The sequence below is a fragment of the Aptenodytes patagonicus genome, chromosome 17 (genome assembly GCF_965638725.1).
Source record: "Aptenodytes patagonicus chromosome 17, bAptPat1.pri.cur, whole genome shotgun sequence".
Taxonomy (NCBI): Eukaryota; Metazoa; Chordata; class Aves; order Sphenisciformes; family Spheniscidae; genus Aptenodytes; species Aptenodytes patagonicus.
The window spans coordinates 3,809,503-3,816,849 of record NC_134965.1 but is presented as its reverse complement, the minus strand read 5'-3'; the positions used below and the strand labels follow the sequence as shown (position 1 = coordinate 3,816,849).

Here is a 7,347-nt window from a genome sequence, read left to right as displayed (position 1 = left end):
AGAAAATCCCTGGTAATTAGGGCTCTCCCCTTTTTTCCAGGACGCGCCTCCAACTCCTCCTGCCCTTCTCGAATCAATGAAATTTGCTACCACGTAAATTCAGGTGTGCTTAGAGAGCCCCTCCTTTCCAGAGACCAGACCCACAGCTGCGAGGAAGGGAGGCCGCGCCTCTGCCAAGCAAAAGGCGAACTTCACGATTCTTTTCTTTTTTAAGGAGCGAGCGCTAAGGGCTGCAGGCAGCCAGGAGGAGCCTCCGCGCCGCCTTTCCACCCTCCCGCCCGGCTTCCGGCGGCGCCGGGGCCCGGCAACCGGGAAGATTTCGGCTCGGGGCGGCTCCGGGCCGGCCCCTTTGTTCGCGCGGGCCGCAGGGCCCGGCCGTGCCCTCGCAGCGCCGGCGGGCGGCGGCGGCGGCGGCGGCCGGGAGGAGGGAGGGCGGGAGGGAACCAGCCAGCCGCGCTGCCGGCCCCGGCACCCGCCTCCGCCAATCGGGGCCGCCCGCCGAGCTCCCTCCTTCCCGGCTCGGCTCCGCCGCGGCCGCGCAGGGAGTGGCAGGGCGGCCGCCTGCCAGGGGCTGCAGCCTGCGGCAGCGCGGAGGCTCCCGCTCCGCTCCCCGGCGGGCTGCGAGAGGGTAAGGGGGACCGCGGGGAGGGGAGCGCCTCTGCGAGCCCACGCCGCGCCGGCAACAAAGGAGGGGGTGAACGAAGCTGGTGCGGGAGAAGACGGGAGGGAGCGGGGTCTGTGGCGCTGTCAGCGCCGCGGTCCGCCGCTCGGGCTCCTCGTCGGAGGCTTGGCCACGGGAAAGCATTGTCCTTGGTCGGGGGAGGAAAGGCACCGTCCTTATTGCGGGCTGCGTTTCGTGCGAGGAGGGATGGCGCTCCCGCCGCTGCCGTTGCCGGTCCCCGCTGCCTTTGCAGCCCCGAAGGCTGGGCAGGACCGGGGCACCCACCGGCTGGTGGGGAGGGAGCTCGGGTGGGAGCGTGCGGTGGCTGCTCGGCTGCCGCCTGGCCTGGTGCACACCCACCTGCACACACGCACAGGGCTACAGCCCTGACCGGCACCTCCGCAGCTGGGTGTTGGTTTGGTAGTAAACACACCCGCTGGGTCACAGCAAATGGCCCTGGCTGGGAGCAGCGGGAGAAGCGGGGGCCTGATGCTGGGAAGATGGAGATAAGAGTGGGTGTCAGCATCGATTGCTCAGTGCCGAGCGAGTTTTGGTTTTGAAACGGGAGGAAAATTTTCTTTTGTCTCTGGGAAGCTGGACTGCTTGCCGGGCTCAGTCTCCTCTCTGGATTTTTGTTAACGATCCAGATATCGACATTAACTACATACTGCAGGATTTGGTGGGGTTTTTTGTTTGTAGCAAGGAGATGTGCTTCTGAGGAAGGCCCAGCTGGGTCGGGCTGCTGGCAGTCACATACTGCTCAGGGTGTGAATGGCACGGCAGATCGGGCAGGTCTCTGCCCCTTGCATCTCCTGATACAAACCAGCAAATGGTCTGTTTGGGGAAGCATCCAGGGATGGAGGCAGAGGCACGCGTTGTTATCTCCAGGGTATCTAGGCAGGCTGCAACTGCGTTTGGGAAGTGCTGGGAGACAAAGCACCGTGTCAGCACCGACTGTTATTAGCTGCTCTGTTGAGCGTCAGTCTCGTAGGCCTGCAAACCTGGTCTCAGAAAGTCATCCTGCTGGAATGGATGTCAAGTTTCACCAGCCCATCCGTTACTGTTGGCTGGAAGCGTTTCCTTGAGGGTGACTTGCAGTTTGAGAAGAATTGGTCTATGTGTGGACAGAGATATATTCGGGGTGCCTGGCCAGGCTTGTTGGCCCTGGCCTCTGCCCTGCCGCCTGCCAGGCAGCATTCCTCTACCCAGCAGTGCTCCGAGAGAGCCCCTTTAATTAGCACAGGTCAGTCCTGCCCCGTCATTGCTGGGGAGGTGCTGCTTTAAACATGGTGCAGCTGCCCGTTCTTAAACTTGGGTCTGGGATTTGGCATTTTAAGAAATTACCTGCCTGCTGTTATAGGGCTAGGAAGGAGAGAGTCTGCACCAAACGGCCGTGTTCTCACAAAAAGGTGTCACTCTGCCTGCCAGAAGTCACTGAGAGTTACAGGACTTCAAAGGCTCAGCTCTGAGACGAGCCACAAGTTAAAGCATCAGCACCGGCCATTACAGGCATGTCAGAGAGAAGCTGGGCTGGAACCAGTCTGCCGTCTCAGGAGCACTCGTGTGTGGGGCCTGCCTTCAATTAAGGGAAAACCTGTGTGTTTCAGGAGATGCTGTTAGGATAAGTATGGACTGGATTATCTGCTGAGGCCAAGGGTTGGTATGTGCTCCTCTTCTGCTTGGCTTCCTGTCGCCTCTGGCCTTGGAGGCTGCTATGATTTACTCCAGCAAGTAGCAGTTCCTGGTGCGTTTCCTCTTTCTCCCCACTTGTGCTTTTGCTCTGGCAGAAGAAATGATGAAGAACCCAAAGGGGGATTTTCCAGTGTCAAGGGATGCGGCTGTGTAAGGGTACGCGTGCCAGTTCTTCTTCCCTTGTGTTACTGGGTGGTTAAAATGAGTAAGGGCATGGATTCCGCCTCCTGATTGAGGCTGCTGTTTTTATTTCTCAAAATGCCTCCTCTGTCTGTGAAACTCAGGGAAATGAATGCTTTTTTTGGGGGGGGGAGGGGAGTGCCATAATTCTGATGGGGAAAAGAGACAATATATGAAACAAGTTCCATCCCCCAGATACATGGTGTCAGTGCCACTTTGCAGAGTCTATACAATGCATGGCAAGGTTCATATACTTTTAAAGGTCTGGGAAAGCCTATGTACAGGTAGCTAGATCTGATCATGACTTGTTGCTGACCTAAGTTAGACACTGGTATGCACTTATTTATAGAGAGATCTATTTTTTTCATAAATATATTTTATAAATACCTCGTGACCCATTTCCCCCTCCATCTCCCAAGGGGTCTGAGCACAAGAATGACCAAGGAAGTTGCTGATACGGGGCAAGAAAGCATGTTTTCTGCAGCTCTATTGCTGAGTTAGCCAGCCAACAATCTCTGGCTGTTGTTCTTTTATTGCTGTTCTTGTGATATTTACAGTAGAATTTCAGGTCTTGTTTGCGTGGGAGAGCGTCTTGGCTGATAGTACTGGTGATGTCGGACCGCAGCAAGACTGGGGCTTTGTTTTACTGGTCAGTTTTCTAAAACGACCAAATTAGGTAAGTTGCTGAATAAAGAAGACAAGCTGTCTCACAGTCACTCCGGAAGCCCAGGTTAGAGAAAGGAGTTGGACCTGGTCTTCCTGAGTCCTACTCTAATCCTGCCTTCTCCATGCAACCGTCCCGCGTGAAAGCTCTTGTCTCTGTGGCTGATACTGACAGAGAAACACAGAAGTCTGTCAGTGCATCGATGTACAAAGTCTCTTTCTGCAGTGCCGCTGTGCTCTCGGAGTATTTCCCCCCGTGTGCCGTGTTTGTCTTTTGTACTTCGTTGAACTGCGATGCTAAACAGGACAAAGCAAATTCACCTTCCTCATAGTTGGTTTTAATTTCTTGCTCTTATATGATTGTGCAGTAGCTCTTGCTGTAGCTACCAGTGGAAAAATGACTTCACTGCATGTGACTCTGAGTCTGGCACCTTAAACTGATACTTACTGCTATTCCTGAAAAAAAATCCCAAAGAAACCCCCCTAAAAAAACCCGCAAAACAAACAAAAACCAACAAACCCACAATATTTGTGCCTCAGATGTTTTGGAAATCATTCCCATGCAGTGGCACAGTTTTTGGTATCTCCTTCTAAATGAGTGAAACTGTGGCTATAAAATAGCCATGGTTGTTTCAGACGCAGCATAAGCAAAGAAAGTTGTGTGAAGAAATAAAACCAAGCGTTGTCATATTTTGTTGTCACAGTTTAAATTTTTTTTACTTCAGTATGATGGAATAAAATATGATGCTGACTTGAATTGGCACTGAAATTAGGTGATACTTTCCTTTCAGTGATTTATTTTTATTATGCTAGTGTTTACCCACCTGGTTAGTCGGAGGGAAATGTGGCACAGACTAGCAAAATGCCCTGCTGCGGATTCTGAGCCAGCCATGAAGTCCCCATCTCCCCATCGCTGTCTATGCTGAAACACAAAGGGAATCTGAAGTTTGTTTGGTTTATTTTGAGAGTTAATGTTCTGAACTCTGATGTTGACTCCCTTGATAACTCCATTTGTGCCTGGGAAAGCCAAATGATTATTTTTGAAAAGTATTTATACTCTGTGTTTATAAAGTAAACACTTCAGAAAGACTTCCCAAGTCCTTTGATGGGTTGGATATTCAGAGAGAGAGTGGTGCCTAACAGAGTTGGGCAACTATGCATCTCTGCCACTGTGTTTTTGAGTAGTCTTGGGAAAAGTCTTTTCCTTCTCTGTATCTGTTTCTCCCAGGTACCAAATGGGTGCTGCAGTTCTGACCTCCTTTGAGGTCTGTGAATGAAATGCTCTGTGGATGTTGGATATGTGGATCTTGGAAATTTTTAATCGCTTTTTGGTGCTTTTTAATCCCTCTTCTGTGCTCCCCCACATGGCTCCTTTCAAAAGATAATGCCAAAAAAAAAAAAAAAAGCATTGGTTGTACCAGAGCTCTTGGTCAAAATTAATCCTGTTTTATTGTAGTGAGTAACTTGCATAGTGTAGTAAAGAATACATGGATACTGGTTACACTGGAAGGGCTTCACAAACATTTAGGGTGGCAGAAGCTTCAAGAGATCATCTGATCCATCTGTCCCAGGTTAGGTCTGTCTTCATCTCTGTCATTCAAGACAGAAGTTTGAAGATGATTTTTTTTAATTTTTTTTTTTTAAAAAGAATAGTGTGGGCAATGAGGGAAGTTTCTATAGCCTCTCTGGACAGTCTACCTCAGTTTGAACTAATGTTGTAGTTAGAACTGCATAGTGTGTGTCTTCCCCTTCGTTTTGTTTGTTGTCTTTGTCACTTTGTGTATCTGCCTGTTACTGTACAAAGGAGAAGTACAAAGGTGTTTCATTGACAAAACCAGCACAGTTTCTTTTGCAGCCTGAACTTCTTTTGCAGCACATCCTCTGGAGGGGCAGAGGAAGGCTTCCAAACCGAGGCACCAGCTTCTGGCGTAGTCACTAACAAAGGCTTTCTCTGGCTGGTCTGTTCTTTTTCTTCCTTTGACATATTCCTCCCCCCTTTATGTGTTGCATCATGCTCTGAAAACTTCTGTGTCTGCCAATTAGTGCTGGAAACTTTTCAGTAATCCTGACAGGCGCGAAAAGCAGCTGCCTGTGGAAACAAACAGCACTTTCCCATCCCTTGCAGATACTCCCATTCATGACCCGCAAGCTCATCCCCTGGATGCAGAGGCTGTCCTGGCCGGGGAACAAACCTCCCTAGAAAAAGAGGCCTCTTCTCCTGGAAGATGTGGAGAAGTACTTAGGTCATGAGATGTGTTTAATGGGCTTTTTAGCCTCGTATTTGGCTGTCATATATTGTGTGCTATACTACCTCAGTGGCTCCTGTCAGCCCTCCGCATGAAGCCTGTCCTGGTGATTAAAGTCTGCTCCTTAGCTATATTTAGCGTATAGCTATTTGTTTTATAACTGAGATCCTTACTATGCAAACTGGAGTAGGTCAGTCTGCAACCTTGAATAAGTGTTGTTTTTTTTTTTTTTTTCCTCTGGACTTCTGTTTCCCAGCTGGTAAGTTTGGGATGTTCTAGCTGATGACCAATCCACCAGCCATTCCTAATGGAGACTTAATGATGGACAGCGTGGCACAAAAAGGCAGGCTTGTGTGGAATAGGCTGCTGAGGCAGAGGAAGCTGATGTTTTGCCTTACACTGTTCATCTTTTACATGTCTGTTTATGTAGGCTTTTACTGGGATCTATGAAGTAGCTTTTTGAACGTGCTAAATCTCTTCCATAGGAAAAATCTCTATTTATATGTGTATGCATATTTATATATATTTCTAGTAAATGACACTGGCAATAGCAATGCCTCCTGCGAGCTTAATCTTCATGTCTCTGAAGCATCTGCAAGCGCTTTTTCTCTTTTTATCTCTGAATCCCCCCCAAAGCACACTGGCTAGACAGTGGGAAGGTGTGGGAGCACTTCCAGCACACTGACACGTAAATGGCAAAGTCAAATGGTGCTTTTGGGTGATCATATGGTTTGGGTTTATGGAGTGCTATGATATACTTTGCCTTCGGGTGCTGGCAACATTGATTGCCATTGTTAGGAAGAAGTGGCAACTTGGTTTTTGCTCTTCCTTTTTGGTTGAAACGGCACCAGTCTGTGTTAGAGACATTGTGCCAGCGCTCTGCGTTGTAACGTACTCAGGCTGCTGCCTGTAACTGCTCTGTACTTGCTTGGCTAGATGAGATTATATCTTGATCTCTGTACAAAATCATGATGGTGGTCTTGCCTGCGTTAGAGGAGGGATTAATGACACTTGTGGTATAGAAACAACCCGTTTCTGTAAGGAGTGAAGGAGCAGCTAGGGACACGTGGTGGCTCTGTAAAGCTCCGGCTAGAACATGTAGTGCTGCAGTACTCCAGGAGTATGGTGGGTTGATCCATCTGTCCTGCCTACCTGCATGCAGGCTGGGTTCACCCCGTCAGCATCGCTCTCCAGAGATACGAAATGTTAAATCCCACTTTTAGTACTGATCCATCTAGCCAGGCCTGTTCCTTTTGGTTGCCGGCATCTATACAGCAAGCACCGCTGTCTGTGTGATTCCCAATGGCATGGTAGCATATAGATAGAAATGCTGATTAAAACCAGGCTGTGGAGCATACAGCTCTGGCAAGGTCTCTGTTGCTGCTGGAGGAGGCTGGGATTGACAGCCTTTCCCAGATGTGTGCAGCCCGTGCTGTGACAGCCTCTCTTGTTCTTGCCAGCCCAACAAGTCCCACTGGAGCACGGGCAGCGCACTGCGCATGTTCGTTCTCCACACCTGCTTTGCAATCTGGCTGTGTAGGATGGTGTTTTCTTTTTTCATCCCCTAGAAACTGTAATCTCTAACCTCCTCTGGTATAACGTACTAGGTAGCCATCCTATGGTGCTGTTGTGGCTTAGTGCCTGGAGGCTTTGAGCTAGGATCTCTGTTTCTCTACATGTGGTGCAATCCAAAGTAAATGATGGCCTCTGCAAGGCAGATTGTGAAGTGTGGGTGAAAGGAACTGCGAGGCAGGAGGGGATAACATAACAACGTTGACAGATAAGATCCCATTTGATATAACTTGCCAAAATTATTATGGTTTTGGTCATTGATAGGGATGTAATTTGAATAAGAGACATGTTCCTTCTTGTACTATAAGGTTTGTGAGCTATCTAAACTCCTGG

The 7,347-nt window shown here is 49.5% G+C and overlaps 1 protein-coding gene across 2 annotated transcripts in view; it reads left to right on the top strand.

The window, feature by feature from the left end:
• Nucleotides 1–540: 540 nt before the first annotated feature.
• Nucleotides 541–7,347, top strand: part of CLIP2 (CAP-Gly domain containing linker protein 2) — an 84,625-nt gene continuing 77,818 nt past the window's right edge. For both annotated transcript variants that reach the window (XM_076354362.1, XM_076354359.1), the window contains exon 1: nt 541–628. The gene's annotated coding sequence lies outside the window, so the exon portion shown is untranslated. The remainder of the gene's footprint in view (nt 629–7,347) is intronic.